This window comes from Macrotis lagotis, chromosome 1, assembly GCF_037893015.1.
Source record: "Macrotis lagotis isolate mMagLag1 chromosome 1, bilby.v1.9.chrom.fasta, whole genome shotgun sequence".
Taxonomy (NCBI): Eukaryota; Metazoa; Chordata; class Mammalia; order Peramelemorphia; family Peramelidae; genus Macrotis; species Macrotis lagotis.
Window position 1 is genome coordinate 543,177,966 of NC_133658.1, and position 24,820 is coordinate 543,202,785.

General features: G+C 34.8%; 1 long non-coding RNA gene across 2 annotated transcripts; it reads left to right on the forward strand.

Moving 5' to 3' along the window:
- Positions 1–2,461: 2,461 nt before the first annotated feature.
- Positions 2,462–13,193, forward strand: LOC141507028 (uncharacterized). 2 transcript variants are annotated; one of them, XR_012474054.1, is made up of 2 exons: positions 2,462–2,634; positions 9,998–13,193. It is a non-coding gene; the product is annotated as an uncharacterized LOC141507028 (long non-coding RNA). The 2 variants fall into 2 exon arrangements; XR_012474055.1 differs by lacking the exon at positions 2,462–2,634 and adding an exon at positions 7,415–9,273.
- The last annotated feature ends 11,627 nt before the right edge of the window (positions 13,194–24,820 follow it).

The window sequence follows — 24,820 nt, forward strand, 5'->3', positions numbered from 1 at the left end:
TATGACAAAATTAATGCATTCCTTTATTTCTGGGAGAAAAAATGAGGGGATTATTCCTCTAAATGAGGAATACGATTTCTCTCATATTCTTATTAATCAGCCTGGTGAGTTGATGAACATTCTATTAGAATTTGTTATTTTATAGCAAGGATATTGGAGCAATGTTTTAGTTTAACTAGATCATAGAAAAATTCTTGTAAATGCCTAAAATTTTGATCATCAGGCTATCAAGTTTTTCCTTAATGTTTCCAGAACAAATGTAGTAAATGATGTTCAACATTTTATTGTATAGTCACAGTCCCCAATGCACAGAGTGCACCTCAAAAACCTTAGGTAGTTTTTATGTTTAGTCATTTCTGACTTCAATCATTCTGTGTCAAATTCAGTAATATGAAGTTTCCAAGATTATCTATTTTGGTCAATTTTGGCTTTATATGGCATATTTGCTATTCTTTGTCTTTTTTTTTGACTTCAGTTAAAACAATGGATTTTGCTCCAGCCCCTTTAGTTTAACTCTCTTTCTATTAAAGGTCTCTTTCTTGTAGAAAAGGTAATGTTGAATTCTTGTCAATTAATTGTGCTATCCCATTTGATGGTGATTTCATCCCATTCCCATTCACATGGTAGTACTAGAATTCCCTTTTTCTTATTCATCTTCCCCTTTTCTCTTTTGACCTTTTTCTTTCTCAAAACTGTTTTCCTTCTGATCACTGCTGCCTCCCTTAATCTGCCCTCACATTTATCACCCCTTTTCCTATGACCTTTTCATTCTGTTTCCCTTTAGACTTTCAGCTCATCTGATGAACCTTCTTGTTCTTGTTGTTGATGTTGTTAGGGGAAGCAATTGAGATTAAGTGATTTACCCAGGTCACATAGCTTGTAAGTGTCTGAGCCTGGTTTTGAACTCGGCTCTTCTTGACTCTAGGGCTGATGCTCTATTCATTTTTTTAATTCGGTCTTATTTCTATCTTTAGCTTTTCTAAGAATTCTTATTGAGCTTTCCCCCAGGATGCATGTATTTCCTTTCAAGGCTTTGCTTTGTACCTGTTTATGTGTTTTTTACTTCTTCTAAATCTGTGTTAGATCTTCCTTGTTACTATAGTCACTTTTTTTTAGTTTTTTTTTTTTTTTTTTGCAAGGCAATGGGGTTAAGTGGCTTGCCTAAGGCCACACAGCTAGGTAATTCTTAAGTGTCTGAGGTGGGATTTGAACCCAGGTACTCCTGACTCCAGGGCCGGTGCTCTATCCACTGTGCCACCTAGCTGCCCCATAGTCACTTCTTAAGGTCAAGTTTTTTTCCTTGTGATTTGATCCCTTTTCCAGGCTTGACTTTTCACTTTATGTTAAAATTTGCTTATCTTTCTGGGGTGTGTTAGGAACTTTTCTAAGCTTCAGGCTTTTTCCCACTGTTGTTCTCCAAGGTAGTTTTTAAGTTTTGTACATTTTGTAGTGCTTCCAAAGTAGTCTGATCAAATGAGAGATGTCACTACTCTCTTAATTTATGCTCTGCTCTTTCCCCAGGAAATGTCCCTATTGCCCTGAACCTACAAGTACTAGTACTCCCCTCTACTGTGGAATTGATCCCAGGGCACCTATTACCCTGAAATTGAAAGTGCTGGTTCTTCTCTATTCCCTAATCCTTGAACAGAGAACTGTGTATGGGTAAAGCAACAGGTCCTTGAACCTGGTAAAAGTTCAGGATCCTCTATAATCTTTATGATCAGTGGCCAGATTCCATAACATTTTCTGAACAAGAGAGCTCCTAATGCTGTTGCTATCTCCAAGGCCCACCTCCAAAAGGTACCTTATGGATCAGAGCCTACTTCAGTGGCAGAGACTTCTATGACACCTTTCTTGGTTGTCTTTAGACAATAGAAAGTGACAGATATGTTTTCATTTCTGTTGATTTTAAAAACTTATTTATCTTTATTGCCTTTGTACATAAACATTCTTTGTCTGACCTATCTTGGATTTAGAAATATGTCCTTTCAGACATACAGGGATTCATGATAGAACTGTTAATATTATCCCTACAGGTGTGCCTCTGGAGGATCTCAGAAACAATAAAACTCCAGAAATGGGACTTAGGATTTCCCTTTTAAAGAATTGGGGTCTCAGAGCTGGAACTGCTACCAACATGAAATATGCCAACGATAACAAAATGTTGATAATTTTGAAACTGTATAATAACTCTGATGGGTCTCATAATGTCACCAATTCTTATTACCAGAAGTTAATCCTATGAGTCCTAAAGTACTGGCTTTTTTGTTGTTGTTGTTGTCATGGTAGTAGGAATTTGCAGAGTAGTTAATGACCTTTACTTCTGAGGATTCAAGTTGTAAAAGCAGTTACTGACCTTTAGTTCTGATGAAGCAAGATGGGATAGCAGTTACTGACCTTTAGTTCTAAGGAAGCAAGATGGGATAGCAGTTACTGACCTTTAGTTCTAAGGAAGCAAGTTGGGATAGCAGTTACTGACCATTGCTTCTGAGGAAGAGTGTTGGAAGAGTAATTAATGACCATTACTTCCAAGGAAGTCTACTGGGATAGGATGCTCAACTTAAATAGTCTTTTTCTACTTGAGCTGAGAAATCAGTATTTTGTTCAACCTTTCCTGAACTTCTGGAATTTGAGGTAGGTGATAATGATCTCAGCAAATTATCATTGATATACCATGAACCTCATAAACTCAGTATTTCTGAGCTGAATTCATTACCATTCTTCTTTTGAAACCTCCCTATTCCTAATTTCTTTTTCATTTTAGTGGGTACCATCATTCTTCCAGTCATGCAAACTCACCATAAGAAGGTCATGCTTGATATCTTCTTTATTGTCCCCTAGCCAATCAAGTCCCAAAGGTTGCTGAATTTTACCTTTAAAAATTCCTTTATCCTTTGTTTTATCTCTTCTTATATTGTCATATGTTACCTGTCTTAGGATAGGAAGGTGGTGGGTTGTTTTGCTGTCCTTCCAGAACTCAATTTCAAATATTAGGTAGGTGTTAATTCCACTCATACACCAATGATACATTAAAAATATTTTTTCCCAATACTACGCTCTCCCCATTCTCTTTCTCCCATTCCTTTCCCCTCTTTTTTTCCCTCTAGGGTAAGGTGGATTTCCATACACTATTATGTTATTTCCTCTCTGAGCCACTTTGGATGAGAATGCTCACTCATCCCCCTTCACCTTCCCCCGCTTCCACTCCATTGCAAAAACTTTTCTCGACTCTTTTATGTGAAATATCTTAGTCTATTCTACCTCTCCTTTTCCTTTCTCACAGTACATTTTTTTTCACCCATTGACTCTAAATTTATATTTTATACCTTCATTTTCAGCTCCTTCACATGCCTTGTCTTTATATGCTTCTAACTGACCTAATAAATGAGGTTCATGTGAGTTATCAGTATCATATTCCCATGCAGGAATCCAAGTAGATCAACATTGTTAAATCTCTCATAAATTGCACTTCTCACATATTCTCTCTTGAAGAACAAACTTTCTGTTCAGCTCCAGTCATTTCAATAATAAAGTTTGAACATCTCCTATTTCATTGCACATCTTTCTCTTCCCCTGAAAGAGGATCTTCAGTTTTCCTGGGCAATTGATTCTCAGTTGTACTCCAAGCTCTTTTTGCCTTCTGCAATATCATATTCCAAGCCCTACAAAGACCCTAATATAGACTGCTAAATCCTCTCTAATCCTGACTGTAGCTCCATGATATTTGACATTTTGGGTTGCTTGTAATATTTTCTCCTTGACTTGGAAGTACTGGAATGGGGCTACAATATTCCTGGAAGTTTTTATTTTGGGATCTCTTTCAGGAGATGACCAGTAGATTCCCCTCAATTTCTATTTTACTCTCTGCTTCTAGGATCTCAGGGCAATTTTGCTGTATTCTTGAAAATTGAAATCTAGACTCTTTTCCTGGTCATGACTTCAAGGTAGCCCAATAATTTTTAAATTATTTCTTCTGAATCTGTTTTGAAAGTTAGTTGTTTTTCCAATGAGATATTTCACATTTTCTTCTAGTTTTTCATTTGTTTAGTTTTTTGTTTCTTGATTTATCACAAAGTTATTAGCTTCCTTGAGCTCCATTCTATACTTGAAGGAATTATTTTCTTCAGAGAGCTTTCTTTTACTGTTCTATTTTTCCTAATACATGTTAGGTAAGTTTTTCAACATTTGTCCTTATGCTTACATATATTTTTAAGTTACATAACTTCTTTCCACTCTCCCTTCCCACCCCCCTCCTCTCAGGGGTGAACAGTCAGGTTAATACTGTACATACACATGTTTTCAGATTAATCATTTTGGTATGAGGAATTAGGATTAAGGGAAAGAAATACATAAGATATATATATATATAAATTTAAAGTGGATGTGGTGTTCTTCAGATTCTAAAGGATTTTTGGTTGTTTTTTGTCTTGTTTTGCTTTTCTTCCTCTGAATGAGGATAGTATTGTCCATAGCCACTCTAATAGGATTGTCCTAGCTCTCTGTACTGCTGAGGTCAGCTGTATCCATCAGGGTGGATCATCTCACAATGTTTACTGCTTTCACTCAGCATCAGATCCACTAAGTCATTCCATGCTTCTCTAGAATCTGACCATTTATAGTTTTTTATACAACAACAGCATTCAATAATATTCATGTACCATAACTTGTTTAACCATTCCTCAATTGATGGGCATCTCCTCAATTTCCAATTCTTTGCCACTACAAAAAGAGTTGCTTTGAATATTTTTGAACATGTAGGAATTTTCCTATTTTTTATGATTTCTTCTGGATAAAGGCATAGAATTGAAATTACTGGGTCAAAGGACAGAGATCCACATCTTACACCCTATACCAAAATAAGGTCAAAATGGGTATAGGATTTAGACATAGAGTGATACCATAGATAAATTAAAAGATCAAAAAATACTCTATTTGATCTATGGAAAAGGGATAAATTTATGACCAAACAAGAATTAGAGCAAATTATAAACTGCAAAATGAATGATTTTGACTATATTAAATTAAAAAGGTTTTACACTAATAAAATCGATGTTGCCAAAATCAGAAGAAAAACAGAAAACTGGGAAACAATCTTCACAACCAGGAGTTCTGATAGAGGTCTCATTTCTAAAATATATAGAGAACTGCATCAAATTTATAAGATAAGTCACTTCCCAGTTGATAAATGGCCAAAGTATATGAACAGTTTACAAATGAAGAAATTAAAGCTGAATATAATCATATGAAAAAATACTCCAAATCACTATTGATTAGAGAAATACAAATTAAAACAACAATGAGGTATGACCTTATACCTATCAAATTGACTAAGATGACAAAAAGAGAAAATGATCAATGTTGGGGAGGTTGTGGGAAGATTGGAACATTAGTACATTGCTTGCAGAGTTGTGAACAGATCCAACTTTTCTGGAGAGCAAAATGAAATTATACCTAAAGAGCAATAAAACTGTTCATGCCTTTGACCCAGTAATTCCAATTCTAAGACTATATCCTGAAGAAACTGTAAAAATGAGAAAAGTCCTACATGTACCATAGCTGCTCTTTTTGTAGTGGCAAAGAAATTGAGGAGATCTCCATCAATTGGGGAATGGCTAAACAAGTTATAGTACATGAATACTATGGAAGATTATTGTTCTATAAGAAAAATGGTTGGACTCTAGGGAAGAATGGAACATTCAAGTTACAAGATCTGATACTGAGCGAAAGTAGTAGAGACAAAGGAACAATATACGTATCAACAACATTGTGAAATGAACAACCTTGATGGAGTCAACTCCCTTCCCCAGTCCAGAAAGCTAGGCCAACTGTGTATTAGACTAGTAATGTCTATATTATCTCCTACCAGAGGAAGGGAAAAAACCCAACCCAATGGAAACTTTATAAAAATTAATAATCTTATGTATCTCTTAGCCTTAATCATAAATGCTCATGGCAGAAATTACTAATTTGAAAATATGTTTAACAAATATGTATGTAAAATGCTAACCTGACTGTTCCCTATAGAGAGGGGAGGGGGATGGAAAGGGAGGTAGGAGGGAAATTTTGTAACTTGGAAATATGCATGTATAAAAATAGATGAAAATAATTAAAAAATTTTTGATACAGTCAAAAATCATTTCTTGTGTAGTTTTTGGTCATAAATTTGCCATTCTATTTTCCAGTTTTTCCAACAATTTTTGTCAAGTACTGAGTTTTTATCCCAGAAGCTAATATGTTTGGGTTTGCAAACAGTAGATTACTATGGTCATTTACCAGAGTCTTTTGAACCCATCTTAAGATCCACTGATCCATTACTCTATTTCTTAACCAGTACCAGAAAGTTTTGATGACTGCTGCTTTATAATATAGTTTTAGATCTGGTAGAGCTAGGTCACCTTTCTTTACATTTTTTTTCATCTTCTCTTGTTATTCTTGACAGATGAATTGCTCCAAATGAATTTTTTTTACTATTTTTTTTTCTAGCTCAGTAAAATGATGATTTAGTAATTTGACTGGTATGGCATTAAATAATTAATTTAATTTGGGTAGAATTAACATTTTTATTAGCTCAATCTAACCATGAGCAATTGACATTTAGATATGACTTTATTTGGGTGAGAAGTGCTTTATATGTCTTCATACAGTTTCTGGGTTTGTTTTGGGAGGTAGATTCCCAATTATTTAATGTTGTCTACAATTATTTTAAATGGAATTTCTTTCTATCTCTTGTTCTTGGGCTTTCTTGTTCATATGTAGAAATGCTGATGATGTATGTGGGTTCATTTTATATATCCTGCAAATTTGCTGAATTTGTTTCAAGGAATTTTTTAGATGATTTCTTGGGCTCTCTATACCATCATATCATCTGCAAAGAGTGAAAGCTTAGCTTCCTCATTATGAACTTTGATTCCTTCAATTTCTCTTTCTTTTATGGCTAGAGCTAACATTTCTAAAACTATATTGAATTGTAGTGGTGATAATGGGCATCGTTGTTTAATCCCTGATTTTATTGGAAATGCTCTGAGTTTATTCCCATTAAATATATTTGTTGATAGTTTTACATAAGACACTATTATTTTTAGGAAAACTTCATTGATTCTAAACTTTCTAGTGTTTTTAATAGGAATGGATTTTTATCAAAGGCTTTCATCATCTATTGAGATAATTATATGATTTTTTAGTTTTGCTATTGATATCTTCAATTATGTTGAGTGTTTTATAAATATTGAACCAACCCAGCCTACCCTATATCTTACCTGATCATGGTGTATTATCCTAGTAATAACTTGTTGTAATCATATTGTTTTTATTAACATTTTTTGCATTAGTGTTCATTGGTGTCATAAAAGAAATTTGACAAAACTTCTATTTTTTAAAAATAGTTTATGTAGAATTGGAATTAATTGTTTCTTAGACAGTTTGATAGAACTCACTTGTAAATCCATCTGGAACTGAAAACTTTTTTTAGGGTGTTTACTAATGGTTTCTTCAAATTCTTTTTCTGAAATGGGGTTAAGTAATTTATTTCTTCTTCTGTTAATATGAGCAATTTGTATTTTTGTAGATATTCATCCATTTCATTCAAGTTATCAAAGTTATTGGCATACAGTTGGGCAAATTAGCTTTAAATTATCTCTTCAGTTTCCTCCTCATTGGTGGTCAGTTCACCATTTTCATTTTTTATATTGATAATTTGATTATCTTTTTTAATCAGATTATCCAAATGTTTATCAAAAGGTTCATTTCCAAAATATGTAAAATAGTCAAATTTATTAGAATACAAGTCATTCCCCAACTGATAAGTGATCAAAGGAAAATAGGCAATTCCCAGATGAAGAAATTAAAGCTATGTAAAACCATAATCATAGAAACAATGCCCTAAATCACTACTAACCTGGCAAAAAGCAAAGTCCCTGTCTCATCTATAAAATAGGCTAATGAGATGGAAAAGGAAAATGATAAATGTTGGAGGGGATGTAGGAAAATTCAGACACTAAAACATTACTGATGTAGTTGTGGACTGATCCAACCATTCTGTGGAGCAATTTGGACATATGCTCTAAAACTGTGTATTATATCCTTTGATTCAGCAAATACCACTTCTAGGTCTGAATTCCCAAGAGATCATAAAAAAAGCAAAGGACTCATATGTCCAAAAATATTTTTTGCAGCTCATTTTGTGGTGGCAAAGAAATATTTTTAAGATACCTATCATTTAAGGAATGGAAGAACCAGTTTGAGGTAATTGAAGGTAATGAAACAATAGTAGTCTATCAGAAATGATAGTGGGTAGATTTCAGAAAAAACTGAAAAGTTAATAATTTGATGTTGAGTGAAGTGAACAGAACCAAGACTATATTATACAGAGTAACAACAACATTGTGGCACAATCAACAGTAGTAAACTTAACTCTCTTCAGCAATATAATAATCCATGATAATTTCAAAATACTCCTGATGGAATGCTATCCACATTCTAACAAATCATAATGGAGTCCAAAGCAGATCAAAGCACACAATTCTATTTCTTATTTTTAAACTTTTTTTCTTTTTTCCTAGGTTTTCTCTTTTGCTCTGATTTTTCTTTTACAACATGACTAATGTGGATATAATCTTTAACATGGTTTTACATATAGAACCTATATCAGACTGCTTGCTATTTTGTGGAAGTGATAGGAAAGATGGAATGTGCTAGAAAAATGTTGGAACTCAAAACTTCATAGAAATGACTGTTGAATAAAATTATCTTTACATGCAAATAAAAAATAATAAATGACAAATGTGGAAAAATTAAAGTTCCTACTACCATATGGTAGCATTATATTTGCAATTAAAAATAAATAATTTTATTGTATTTCCTGTTTGCTTGTTTGAACAGTAAACAATACTTTATAGGCTACCTTTCCATTGTCAACCAGTTTGAATTTCTAAAAGTCCCAGTTTTGCTGAAATCCTCAAATTAATATTTTTCACTTTCCTATATAAACAATAACTCCAAAATGAGGCTAAGTGAAATTAACTATGGCTTCTGACAGATAAAATCTTTTTGATAAGAGTTGAACTAAATTTTCCACAGTCAAATATGTAAATCTTCCAAGATGCCTACCAATGTGGAAAGTTTTTTGACACAGGTAGTTTTTATTAAATTGTGTAGTTCCTAATTTGATACTTTATAATGAGGTTTTATACTCAAAAGTGGTTACTTCTTATGCAAGGGAGGTTCTTCTACGCATCATAATAGAAAACAATGAAGAATCTTCCAGCGACAGTGGGGGTAAGTTTTTTTTTTTTTTTGGTTTGGGGTTTGGTTTTTTAAAATTCTGTATTTGTACTTGCTGATTTTATGATATTTCTGGTGATTGGAGGAATGACTAGATTCAGTCCTCTTAGAGAAATAGATTCTAAAGAATTACAGCCTAATCTAGCAAACTTTTTTTAACATACTTTGACAAACTCTTCTTATAAATACCTAGTTAAACTTAATCTCTGATTTAGGGATATTTGAGGATCCAACCATTCATTGGAACATTCAATGGCCATCTTTGCTCTATACCAATACAACCTTTCCCTCCAATTCCCACTAGTTGTTGCTCCATGGTTTTTTCCTACCAATTGTCATTCCAATACCAAATTCCCAATGGCCAAAATTTATCAACATCAACATTTTTCAAAGGAATTTGATACCCATTGATGCAGTGAGTACTCCTGTTCAGCTACAGAATGTATTAGGAGACTTTTGTGTCTTACTCAGAGAAACCTATACCATTAACCAATTAAGAATGCTTGCTCCTTGAGGGTATCTTTGCTCAACTTGACTAGCTTAGCACCACTGGCAGTAGATTTGATGTTTTATTCATGTTTGTTGAATATATTTTAATTCATGGTTGAAATAACTTATGTATGATAAGAAGGTTTTACGTTCTAACTCATTTTTACTTTGGTAATTTTCATGGAATTGTTTTTTTAGTCACATGAATGAATAAAAAATTTGTTTGCAGGTGGGTAGCAGTTATGCAAATCTATTATCTTCATCACTGCAATGAAGCAACAATTGAAACCTCAGCTGATTCATCAGACTGTCTCCTAAACTTTTAATTATCACTTTAAATGCTTTGTGTGCACCTATTTGAACTCAATATATTTACAGAAGACAGCACTTAGTTTGCTGCCTCTGTCATCACTGTGGAGGAACAAGTATACCATCATCCAAGGAAAGTTTCAATGAGGGAAGACATGTTGATTATGGACAGCAAATTTCCATTTTTGCCTATAACTTTATTAGAATTAGCTTTGTAGTGACAATCAAGACTTTTTGAACAGGTCTGTTTGAGAAAGTGCACAAAGTTCTGATGAAAATTAATCTCCAGAAAATACTGGAAATGTCAAAACACCTGGGTCTAAAAAAGTAGCATTTAAAACTTGAATGGATATTGCTGCAAAGATGTTCCTGATACAAACCCTAAATCAAGAATGAATTGGACAAAGATAACACAACTCTACCTAAAAGGTATTACTGTAAAACATCACTAATGATGTGTTTTTGTAAGACACTTTTAGAATTCAAAATACTGAAAATCATAAGTCTATAAGTAAATCCACAAGTTCATATTCAACAAAAATCCCACCAAATTTTGCTTTACTTTGTCCATATTCTAAAAAAATTTTAGTTCTTTCAAAGAATGTAAATACCTCTGTTTCCTTCCTATTGCAAAACTGAGAAACTAAGAAAAATAAGTTTATGCTAGACTGATGATTAACTCCTTTTTTCCTGCATTTTTAATGGAATTGATAATGCTCCAATTCACTTAGCCTAATGGAACCATTTTGTCAGTTGTTCCTCTTCTAGTCCTAGGTTACACTGTTAGCCCCCACTTTAGATGAGGATTTCATGGACCTAACATAGATTTCATGCTTAAAAGTTCCTGAATTCATTTTAAGCATTAGACCCTCTTTAGAAATTATTTTCACTGTTCTATCCCTCAACATAGGTTTCCAATCTTTTGGAACTTTGAGATAAATGTTTCTCAGTTAATCTTCTGAGTTGGTAACATCATAAAGCACAGTTTTGTTTATTTTCATAATAGGAATGAGCAGAGTAGTTACTAACCATTACTTCTGAGGAAGCATATTGGGATAGGCTGTTCAGTTTACAAAGTCTTTTGCTGCTTGAGCTTGGAAGGTGACATTTTGCACAACCTTTCCAAAACTTCTGGAATTTAAGGTAGGTGGTGATCTCATTAACTTATCATTGATAATGGGGCGGCTAGGTGCTACAGTGGATAAGAGCACTGACCTTGGAGTCAGGAGTACCTGAGTTCAAATCCAGCCTCAGACACTTATTAAACCTAGCCATGTGGCCTTAGGCAAGCTACTTAACCTCATTGCCTTGAAAAATCTAAAAAAAAAAAAACCCAACAAAAAAACCCCTTATCATTGATACACCCAAGAAACTTAAGCTCAGTATTTCTAAAACTGAATTCATTACCATTTCCCTTTTGGAACATCCCTATTCCTAATTTCCTTTTCATTATATATACAATCATCCAAGCTCACACACAAATGCCATGTTCAATGTTTTCTTTCTCATCCCCCTATCCATACAAGTCCCAAAGCCTGCTGAATTTTTCCTTCAAAATCTCTTCATCCTTTGTTATATCTCTCCCTGTATTATCACATATTACCTATCATAGGTTGGGAAGGTGTTATTTTTGTTTAGCTCTCCTTCCAGAAATTTCAAATTTTAGGTAGGTGCTAATTTTACTCATAAACCATTGATATTCAAATTCTTAGACCCAATACTTTGGAAATAAAATCTCCTTTCTCTTATCAAATGCTTCACTAACACAAAATTTTCTTTTACTTTTTAGCACACTGTCACAGATTCCACAAAAATTTAGGTTTTGGCAGCATGGAAACAAGTGGAATAAGTAGTTTCAAGACTGGGTTCTGTCAGAACAAAACAAAACAAGACAGTTTGGGTTGGGAAATGCTTTCATTGGCATAAAGATCTTTTGGGTCTTACAACCAAAATGTAATGAAAAATGTCATATAACATTCATGCGTGGTAGAAGCAAGAAGCTACCATGTACTTCTTGACTCGAAAGGAGCAAAATGTCCAATCCTTGAGTGATTTTTATTGCTTGGGGTCTCCCTTCCTCTGAATAATGATGACACAAAAATTAGAAGTTAGATTGATTCTGATCATATCCCTTAGGTGAGTAATTAAAGGAACAGACAGCTATAATTCTAGCCTGGTTGCTCAGTCCTAATCTCTAAAAGTAACAGAACAACTTCTGACCCCAATTTCTGACTTTCCTTTCTGGCAGAAATCAATCACCATGGAGGATGAAGTAAAACCATCTCCAATTCTTCTGTCTCCTATCGGGCCATGGAATGGAACAATTCTGGTAAAGGCAAGGGAGAAGGATGCCTTGCACAACATAACCCTCAGGATAATAAACATGATTATGCAACTCCTGCTAATGAAGACATTAATACTGGGGGAGACCAGGAAAGGTCTTTTGTAGGTGTAATTGGAGCTGAATCTGGAAAGAAGACAAGGAAGTTAGCAGGAGGAAAAGAGGTAGGACATCCTTCCAGGATCAGGGGGCATCCAGTAAAAAGTCTAGGAAGGAGACTGTTGTATTTGAGGACCAGTAGAGAGTAAATACATTGAATCATAGTCCCTCAGATAGCCTGACTTTGAACCCTAACTTTCTTCCTTTTTCCTGGTGCAACCCCAGGTAAAACATGTAAAACAACCTGCAAGCAAAGACCCCCTGGTGGGGGGTCCAAGGCTGAATAAGGAGATCCATGGTTGCCCTGTGAGCTATGACTAGGACTAACAATGTGACCAGTTTGATTCATAGGAGGACTCCATGGTTGTTCAAGCTCAGAGACCACCAGGAGCTGGTGGGAAATAATTCTGAGATCATCCAGAGCATAAAGATTGTTTTACCAAGCACAAAGGTCAGCTTGCTTGTTGGACCTCAGGACAAGGAAATAGTGTCTCCTGATATCATGACTTTATTCTCTCATTAGAAGGATGAGATTGCACTAAGGAATTTATAATAGAGTGCTTTATCAGAATATGGACTCTAATGCAAAACTTGTATGAAAGTAGCCAGATTCATTTCAATTGTAAATGAAGGTTTTGGGATGGGATATAAAAATATATTGAGTAACTTCAAAACAGTATAGACCAAATTGTATTTATAATAAAACATTTTCTACCTCTAGTCCTCTTAAATAAATCTTAGCAAAAGTTGCTGTCTCTTCAAGGCATTTACAATATAGATCAGAAGCCATTCTCTTGTGATTAGTTGTGCTGGTATTCTTTAACAAAAGAACTAAGTTTAAAATACTAATCTCATAAAATAACTGAATATCCTAGCTGCACAAGTCTTTTGCCTAAATATCCCCATACCATTGTGAGAAATAGACCTTAACTAACACAGGAAGGTAATATATACACACATACACACACACGTATATGTATATGTATGTATATATGCATATATGCATATATATGCACACACACATACATACACACACACCCCCACACACCCCCAAAACAGACATTTGTATATATGTATATATGTTCAGGCTTAATAGTTTTTGTTTAGAAAATAAAGGACTAAGGTAAGTTTGGGCCAAATAGCTCAAATATAAAATATGCATCTCACTATAGTAACTTGGATGTAGTTCAGCATTAACCCTAATGTTACATTTGTGCTGAGAACCTAACATGATTATAGAAATTTTGGCATAAAAAACCAAGAGCATAGCGAATAAAACTTTGCTAACTTAATGTCGATACTACACAGAAGTTACAAAGATGATTCAGGTGGGATATAAGTAACACAGGATATAGAACTTGGTGGAAGGATTTCTTCTATGGGAAAATGAATTAGGAATTGTCCAACCTTGTGTTTCTCAGTTAACCTTATTCTTGGGGAAAGATTAGCAGTAGATCTCAGATGTCACTGAAGTGTGTTCATAAAGTACCCATATAAAACTTGTCCAAAGACACAGCAGATCTAAGAAGTTAATATTCAGGGTCCCAAAAGAGCTTTATCCTTTGTCAAATAATTACAAGAACTTAATTAAAATTAAAATATCAAAGGCCTTAATTTACAGATGACATCAAAGCAATCCATAGTCATATGAAAAATTGCTCTAAATCATTACTTATTAGAGAAATGCAAAGTACCACCTCTCAGATTAGTCAATATGACCACAAAGGATAATGATCATTGTTGGAAGGGTTGCGGGAAATCTGGAATACTTATTACATTGTTGGTGGAGTTGTGAACTCATCCAACCTTTCTGGAGAGAAATTTGGAACTGCGCCCAAAGGGCAACAAAAATGTGTATACTCTTTGATCCAGCAATATCACTAATGGGTCTATATCCTGAAGAAATGATGAAAAAGTGTAAAAACACCACTTGTAAAAAAATATTCATAGCAGCCCTGTTTGTGGTGGCAAATAATTGGAAATTAAGTGAATATCCTTCAATTGGGGAATGGCTTAGCAAACTGGTGTATGAATGTCATGGAACACTATTGTTCTATTAGAAACCAGAAGGGATGGGAATTCAGGAAGCCTGGAGGGATTTTCATGAACTGATGCTGAGGAAGATGAGTAGAACCAGAAAAACACTGTACACCCTAACAGCAACATGGGGGCAATGATCAACCTTGATGGACTACTCATTCCATCAGTGCAACAATCAGGGACAATTTGGGTCTGTCTGCAATGGAGAATACCATCTGTATCCAGAGAACTGTGGAGTTTGAACAAAGACCAAGGACTATTACCTTTAATTTAGAAAAAAAACTGATATCCTATTGTCTTGATAGTTATCTTTTATACTTTGTTTCTTAAGGATATGTTTTCTCTCTCATCACATTAAATTTGGAGCAATGTATACCATGGAAAATGTAAAGACTGGCAAATTGTCTTCTATGGGGGGAGGGGAAGTATGATTAGGGGAAAAATTGTAAAACTCAAAATCTTTAAAAAAAAAATCAAAGATCTTCTAAAAACTGCCCCAGTGTTTTTTTACTAAAACATTTCCTTCCTAAAAATATTTTCATTCCTTAATAGCTTAAAATTTTCCTGATAAAAGGAAGTCATTAGAATCTAAAAATATATTAGTTGGAAACCTCTAACATTACACAACTTTAAAAAAAACACACATCCTTACAATTGGAATTTATCCCAAAGTACCTCCCCGCCTCATCCCAAGTTCCTTCCATTATGTCAAAAAGAGTTTGCAGTGGTCAGGAGACTGTTTTTCTAAGACCCCAAAATATAACAGTTAAATTTGCCTTATTACAATAACATTGTAATAGGTATTTTAAAATGCACTCAATATCCCTTTTGTCTTCTAGAATATTTATTGAAATTAATGTAAAATAGATCACTAGAAATCAAAATTATATTCTGGATTTCCACATAGTAAATATGTGATCTCTAAAGACCCTAGAAAACAGCACTATTGCTATAAACCTCCATACCTTAATACATGCATATTACAAAAATGTTAATATGTTATCACCTCACTTGAAACTCATTCTATATAAGTCAGCTTGAAAATCATCCTATTTTGAGCAAGGTTTTTATTCAGAAGGAATGTTGTTATGAAACTTTTGTGCAGGATAGCTAAGAATTTGACTAGATGGTTCCAAGAATCCTCATTGGCACTGAATATTGATCACATCTGAAAACCCACATAAAATATGGTTTAAAAAATTAAATGTTTAAAGAAAAAGTTTAACAATATTAAAGTTTTTACTGTGTGCCAGGCAATGTTTTTTGGGGGAGTTCTTTTAGCTTTTGTGGGACAATTGGGTGAAGTGACTTGACCAAGGACGCACACATTTTTGTAGAATTTGAGTAACTCAAATCCTTCAATCTCCCAAGGGTGGTTGCTTTATCCACAGTGCCACCTTGTTGCCCTCCAAACTCTGTATTAAGCATTGTGATCCCTTTTAACTACCTTGGAAGAAAGATTTTTACTGAGGTAAAAAGATAAGGTAACTTGCTTAGGGTCATCTAATTTAATACTGTCTATTGGTTTCTAGTTTATAAATTATCCTAATAGGACACATTCAAATACCATTTTCCTTCAGGTCAAGATTTTGGATTTAATCTAATTAAATCCTTGAATTCATCTAACTTTAGAGTGACCAAAAAATCTATTTTGCCAAGTGGGTACTTAATTTTCAAATCTTTATGTACTGGAGAAACATTTCTCCTACATTTTCTTTTTTTTTTCATATTACCCTTTTAAACTCCAAACTCAAGAGATAGCCTAAGGGAGTCATCTCCCTTGGTGACTAGAAATCAAAGATAAATGTGACTTCAATTTTGAGGTTTACACACACACACACACACACACACACACACACACACACACACAAATTTATATGTAGCCCCCAAAACTTGAAAGCAAATACTTTGGAAAAGCAAAGCTTTAGAGATTCTCTTGCAGGGCAACAGCTCAAATGACCCTTTTTGAAACTGTTACTACCAAAAATTCAGAATAAACTGCTAGTACTTGGGTGGGAGGAATCTCTCAGCAATTGGTTTCATAAGCTGAAGGCCAAAATATTTTAAATTTTCCACATGACTTCTTACTGTGGACACAGTTTTAAGTCCATTTGGCTTGTTTTAGGGGTTCACAAGCACATCTAGTTGGTGTAAAGCCTCCTGAGAGAAAAAATAAGAGTTGAAACTCAAACACTTAGAATATGTGTGTCTGGCACACAATTGGAGTTCACTTATTCAGTAAAAATAACTAGTAAAAGGACAAGTCAAATTACAGCCATTAACTATTTTTACAAAAACATGGAAGTTTTTCAACAACATTTTTAAGTTACAAAATTTCCTTCCACCTTCCCTTCCCACCCCCATCCCATCAGTGGTGAACTGTCAGGTTAATATTGTACATATTTGTATTAAACATTTTCTGATTAGTCATTTTAGGTAGGAATTAGGATTAAGAGAAAGAAATGAGACTTCCAGCCCAGATGGCGGAGAGAAGACAGGCACAGTTCTAAAGTCTCCTGATCTTTCCCTATCTAACATATGAAAAAAAGTCTTAACAGAAATCTGACCCACAAAAGCCAGAAATAAAAGCCAGGTTAAAGAACATCTACCTCAGGATTTGTCTCCAGCAGCAACACTGGCCAAATTTGGGCGGGTGAGTCTGGGCTCAAAGGGAGGTTCAGTCCAGATCAGCCAGATTAACAGCTGAAGTGGAGCGGGGAGTCTGAGGGCCGGAGAGCTGAACCTGCTGGATCAGCAGTGGGGCTAGACGACAGGGGCTTGAGTCAACTAGGGAGCAGAGGCACTGGTGTTCGTGCTGTCCTCTGGGAGGTTGCTGACAGGACGGTGGGGAGAGTTCCGGTGCAGGAGACATGCTTACACCATCCCTGGGCTCCTTTCCTCTGAGGAACTCTTGAGTCCATGCCTCCATTACAGCTGAGGCCTCTTCCCAGAACAAACATTTGCAGACTAATTCTGCCTCAGGCCCAGGTGTGTGAGCAGAAGAATCAGCCCAGCTGACAATCCAGAGAGGAATCACCTCAGGCCAGGGTAAAGAGCACCATTGATTGAAGGCAAAAGAATTCAATAGCTCCAACTCCTCCCTGAAAGCAAAGGGAGAAGGCCTCAAGGTCACAGACACTCCAGAGAAAGCAACCAGCACCTCCTACTGGCCAGCCAGAGAAATTGCATTCAGTGAATAAAGACTTTAGTGATCCCAAGCCCCTGTGAACCAGCCCCTCCCCAATTCAAGGTATTAGCAGAATGAAGAAGGGTCAGTGGAAAGGTGGATCCATAGAAAAATTCTTGGAAGGGAAAGACCCTAACTCAGAAAGACCTGGAACATCTGAGTAGAATACGATCTGGTCTTCATAACAAAGACTTCCTTGAAGAAATAAGGAACTTAAAAATCAACTGGAAAATTTAGGAGAGAGAATACCTTGCAACAACTAAACAAATTCTTAGAAAATACAATTTGACAAATATAAAAGAAGCTTCTCAGATCCTCAACTGGACAATTACAAAATGAGAATAAATCTCTCATGTCATCAATTAGACAAATACAAAATGAGAATAATTCTCTCAGATCCTAAATTGGGCAAATGCAAAAGGAAAATAATTCTCTCAAAACCTCAATTGGCCCAATGGAAAGCTCTTTCAAAAGTAGAATTGACCAATTGGAAAAGGAGTTGCAAAAGGTTAATGAAGAAAACTCCTCCCTAAAGAAAAGAATGGAGTCTGCAGAAACTAATGACTCCATGAGACAGCAAGAGCCAGTTAAACAAAATCAAAAACTAGAAAATATAGAAGAAAATGTAAAATACCTCATCAACAAAACCACTGACCTTGAGAATAGATCAAGGAGGGGCAACCTGAGAATTGTAGGAATTCCTGAAAATATTGGAGAGAAAGAAAGCCTGGACTTAATATTAGAGTATCTAATAACTGCCTTGATATCATGGAACTGGAGTGCAAAGTAGTTATTGAAAGAATACATTGATCCCCTCCAGAAAAAGATCCTAAAATGAAAACACCAAGGAATGTTGTGACCAAATTCTAGAACTATCAGACAAAAGAGAAAATCCTACAAGCAGCCAGAAAGAAACAATTTAAATATCAAGGAGCCACAGTAAGGATCACACAGGACCTGGCTGCATCAACATTAAAGGATCGAAGGGCCTGGAACAAGATATTTTGAAGAGCAAGGGAGCTTGGAATGCAGCTAAGAATCCACTATCCTGCAAATCTGAGCCTTCTCTTCCAGGGAAAAAGATGGACATTTAAGAAAATGGGAGAATTCCAAAAATTCCTGATGAAAAGACCAGAGCTAAATAGGAAATTTGGACATCAAACAGGAGGTTCAACAGACACATGAAAAGGTAAAAGAAAAAAAAGGGGGTGGTAAAAGGAAAAAAATTGCTATCCAGTAAGTTGAAACTGGCTATATCCCAACATGGGGAAAAAGATTCTCATAAATCTTGAGAATTGTAACTCTAACAGAGAGAATATACATAGCCAGAAATGATGGACATTCATGACCTATCCATGAGACTGCTATGTAACTGGCTTTAACCCCACTTGGGAGAAAGATTCTAATAACTCTCAGGAATTCTGACTCTTTTTGATAGAATATACTGAACTAGAAGGGACAGACACTCAGAAGACTTAGAATGATCTAAAAAAACACTACTTCCTTAAAATGGGGGACAGGAAAGAGACTGGAGGAGGGAGGGGATTGAATGGGGGTAAATCTCATTACACTAAGAGGTACAGAATACCTATGGTAATAGCGGGGAAGAAGGGAACAGATGAGAAACACCTGAATCTTCTTCTCATCAGAATTGGCTTAAAGTCAACATACACATACTCAGTTAACTTATAAAACATCTAACTTTTCAAGTATTAAAAGGGGAAAAGGGGAGGGGGATGGAGAAAGGGAAGGGGAGTGGGGGAAAAAGGGGAACCAACAAAAGGAGGGGAGGGGAAAAGGGAAAAAGGGAAAGGGGAAAGAAAGGGGAGGGGGTGATATAGGAGGGCAAACACACTGAAGGGGGTGGTATTCAGAAACAAAATACTGGGGAATATGGATAAAGGGTGGGGAAGGGGGAAAATACAAACAGAGGGAAAATAGCTTGGAGGGCAATAAAGAATAAGTATACATAACTTTGAATGTGAATGGGATGAACTCTCCCTTAAAATGTAAGCGAAAAGTACAGTGGATTAAAAACCAGAATCCTACAATATGCTGCTTACAAGAAACTCACCTGAAGCAGAGAGATACATATAGAGTAAAAGTAAAGGGTTGGAGCAAAATATATTTTGCTTCAGCTGAAGTAAAAAAAGCAGGGGTAACAATCCTTATCTCAAAGAAAGCAGCAGCAGAAATAGATAGCATTAAAAGAGATAAGGAAGGAAACTTTATCCTCCTAAAAGGTACCATAGACAAAGTTATTTCAATACTGAATATATATGCACCCAATGGGACAGCATCCAAATTCTTAGAGGAGAAACTGAAAGAACTGCAGGAAGATATAGACAGCAAAACTCTACTAGTGGGAGACCTCAACCTCCTGCTCGCAGATCTAGATAAATTGAATCATAAACAAGAAGTTAAGGAGGTAGATTGTTAGAAAAATTAGATATGGTAGACTTACAGAGGAAACTGAATGGGGATAGAAAGGAATATAGCTTTTTCTCTGCAGTACATGGAACTTATACAAAAATTGACCATGTACTAGGACATAAAAACCTAATGATCAACTGCAGAAAGGCAGAAATAGTGAATACATCTTTCTCAGATCACAATGCAATAAAAGTCATATGCAATATTGGGCCAAGGAGATATAGACCCAGAACAAATTGGAAAATGAATAACCTCATTTTAAAAAATGAGTGGACCAAAAAACAAATTATAGAATCAACCATTTTATCCTAGATAATGATAATAATGAAACAACATACCAAAACCTATGGGATTTATTCAAAGTGACTCTCAGGGGATATAGCTTTAAATGCTTACATGAATAAATTGGAGAAAGAGGAAATCAATGAACTAAACATGCAACTAAATAAATTAGAGAAAGAACAAATCAAAAATCCCCAATTAAACAGCAAATTAGAAATTCTAAAAATTAAAGTAGAAATTAATAAAATTGAAAGCAAAAAAAACTATTGAATTAATAAAATGAAAAGTTGGTATTATGAAAAACCCAACAAAATTGATAAACCTCTGGTCAGTTTGATAAAAAAAAAAGCTAAATTGCTAGTATCATAAAATGGTGAACTCACTACAAATGAGGAGGAAATTAAAGCAGTAATTCGAAATTATTTTGCCCAACTCTATGCCAAAAATTTTGATAATTAATTATAAAATTTATTAAAAATTTATTAAATTTATTTTAAAAATTTATTAAAAATAATAAATAAATAATAATAAAACACTTCTCACACAAATTAAATCAGATTTAAATAACTTGGCAAATATCAACTGCTCATGGATAGGTAGAGCTAATATGATAAAAATGACATTTCTACCAAAACTAAACTGTTTAGTGCCCTACCAATCAAAATTCCAAAAGATTAATGAGTTAGAAAAAATTGTAACTTAATATGGAGAAATAAAAAGTCAAGAATTGCTAGGACTTAATGAAAAAAAGTGCAAAAGAAGGTGACTTAGCCCTACCTGATCTAAAATTATAAAGCATCATAAAAACTGTTTGGTATTGGCTAAGAAATAGAGTGGTGGACCAGTGGAATATACTAGGTGTAAAAGCAGGAGATGATTATAGTAATCTGCTGTTTGATAAACCCAAAGTGTCCGGCCATTGGGATAAAAACTCCCTCTTTGATAAAAACTGCTGGGATAATTGGAAGTTAGTATGGAAGAAACTTAGATTAGACCAACACCTCACATCCTTCACCAAGATAAGATCCAAATGGTTACAGGACATAGACATAAAAAACAATACTATAAGCAAATTAGAAGATCAAGGACTAGTCTACTTGTCAGATCTATGGAAAGGGGAACAGTTTATGACTAGGGGAGAGCTGGAGAACATCACTAAAAACCAATTAGATGATTTCGATTACATTAAATTAAAAAGCTTTTGAACAGATAAAACCAATGTAACCAAGATCAAAAGAAATGTAGTAAATTGGGAAACAATCTTTACAACTAATGATTCTGACAAAGGACTCATTTCTAAAATATACAGAGAACTGAGTCATATTTTTAAAACAAAAAGCCATTCCCCAATTGACAAATGGTCAAAGGATATGCAAAGGCAATTTACAGATGAGATCAAAGCAATCCATAGCCATATGAAAAAATGCTCTTAAATCATTAATTATTAGAGAAATGCAAATTAAAGCTTCTCTGAGGTACCACCTCACACCTCTCAGATTGGCCAATATGACCAGGAAGGATAATGATCATTGTTGGAAGGGTTGTGGGAAATCTGGGACACTATTACACTGTTGGTGGAGCTGTGAACTCATCCAAACCTTCTGGAGAGCTATATGGAACTATGCCCAAAGGGCAACAAAAATGTGCATACCCTTTGACCCAGCAATACCACTACCCTGAAGAGATGATGAAAAAGTGTAAAAACATTACTTGTACAAAAATATTTATAGCAGCCCTGTTTATGGTGGCAAAGAATTGGAAATCAAGTCAATGTCCTTCAATTGGGGAATGGCTTAGCAAACTGTGGTATATGTATGTCATGGAACTCTATTGTTCTATTAGAAACCAGGAGAGATAGGATTTCAGGGAAGCCTGGAGGGATTTGCATGAACTGATGCTGAGTGAGATGAGCAGAACCAGAAAAACACTGTACACCCTAATAGCAACATAGGATTGATGTTCAACCTTGAAGGACTTGCTCATTCCATCAATGCAACAATCGGCAACAATTTGGGGCTGTCTGCAAAGGAGAGTGCCATCTGTATCCAGATAAGGAGCTGTGGAGTTTGAACAAAGTTCAAGGACTATTCCCTTTAATTTAGAAAAAAAACATATCTTTTTTGTCTGATCTTGTTACTTCTTAGACTTCTCTTCTTTAAGGATATGATTTCTCTCTCATCACACCCAATTTGGATCAAGGTACAACATGGAAACAAAGTAAAGAGTGACAGATTGCTTTCCATGGGGGGTGGGGTGGGGGGAGGGAAGTAAGATTGGGGGGAAAATTGTAAAACTCAATATCTTTAATAAAAATTAATTTAAAAAATGATTTGGACCAATTTTTCATATGAGTATATATAGTTTTAATTTCTTCATTTGAAAACTCTGTTCATATCCTTTGAACATTTATCAAATGGGGAATGACTTATATTTTTATAAATTTGATGCAATTCTCTATATATTTTAGAAATAAGACCTTTAACAGAACTCTTAGTTGTGAAGAATTTCCCAGCTTTCTGCTTTCCTTCTAATTTTGTCAGCATTGATTTTATTAGTACACAAACTTTTTAATTTAATATAGTCAAAAGCATTCATTTTGCAATTTATAATGTACTCTATTTATTGTTGTTCTTAAATTTGTCCCTTTTCCATAGATCTGATAAAGTATTTCTTGGCCTATTTATATTTGGTATTTCCTTTTATGTCTAAATCCTGTGTCTATTTTTGATCTTATTTTGGTATGGAGTGTGAGATGTGGGTCTATGCCTAGTTTTTGCCATACAATCATCCCATTTTTCCTAACAATTTTTGTCAGTGTGTTCTTATCCTAGACACCAATGTCTCTGGGTTTATTGAACAGTAGATTACTCTAGTCATTTATTACATTATTTCTTTTGAACCTATCCTAATCTACTGATCCATTACTATATTTCACAACTAGTTTTGATGACTGCCGCTTTATAGTATAGTTTTATATCTGGTAGAGCTTGGCCATCTTGACCTTTTGTTACTCCAGATGAATTTTGTTAATTATTTTTTTAAGCTCAGAAAAATAGTTATTTGGTAGTTAAATTACTTATTCTTATAAGTAATTTAATTTTGATAGAATTGTCATTTTTATTATATTAGCTCAACCAACCAGGAGCAATTGACATTTTTCCAATTATTTAGAACTGACTTTATTTGGTTAAGAATTGCTTTATAAGGGGCAGCTAGGTGGTGCAGTGGATAGAGCACTGGCCCTGGAGTCAGGAGTACCTGAGTTCAAATGTGACCTCAGACACCTAATAATTACCTAGCTGTGTGGCCTTGGGCAAACCACTTAACCCCATTGCCTTGCAAAAAAAAAAAAAAGAAAGAATGTCATGGAACAATATTGTTCTATTAGAAACCAGGAGGGACAGGAATTCAGGAAGCCTGGAGGGATTTGCATGAACTGATGCTGAGTGAGATGAGCAGAACCAGAAAAACACTGTACACCCTAACAGCAACATGGGAATGATGTTCAGCCTTGATGGACTTGCTCGTTCCATCAGTGCACCTACCAGGGACAATTTTTGGTTGTCTGCAATCAAGAATACCATCTGTATCCAGATAAAGAGCTGTGGAGTTTGAACAGATTTCAAGGACTATTCCCTTTAATTTAGGAAAAAAAACATATCTTATTGTCTGATCTTGTTATCTCTTTTACTTTTTTGTTTCTTCCTTAAGGATGTGATTTTTCTCTCATCACACTCAATTTGGATCAATGCACAATATGGAAACAAAATAAAGACTGACAGATTGCTTTCTGTGGGGGTGGGGTAGGGGTAGGGAAGTAAGATTGGGAGAAAAATGGTAAAACTCGAAACTCAAATGAAATCTTTAAAAAGAAAAAAAAGAATTGCTTTATAATTGTGTTCATATAGTTTCTGGGTTTGTCTTGGGAGATAGATTCCCAAGATATAATGTTGTCAACAATTACTTTAAATGGATTTTTTTGTCTCTCTTATTCTTGGGCTTTTTTGTTTATTTATAGAAATAATGATTTATGTGAACTAATTTTATATCCTGTAACTTTGCTGAACTTGTTCATTGTTTCAAGGAGGTTTTGGATGATTTTCTTGGGTTCTCCAAGTATACCATCATATCATCTGCAAAGAGTGAAAGCTTTGCTTCTTCATTGACAGTTCTGATTCCTTTAATTTCTTTTTCTTATTGCTAAAATTAACATTTATAGTACTATATTGAATAACAGTGTTGATAATGTACATCCTTGTTTCACCCCTGATCTTACTGGAAATGCTCCAAATTGATCCCTATTATGTATATGATATTTATTGATGATTTTAGATAGATACTAATTATTTTAAGGAAAAATT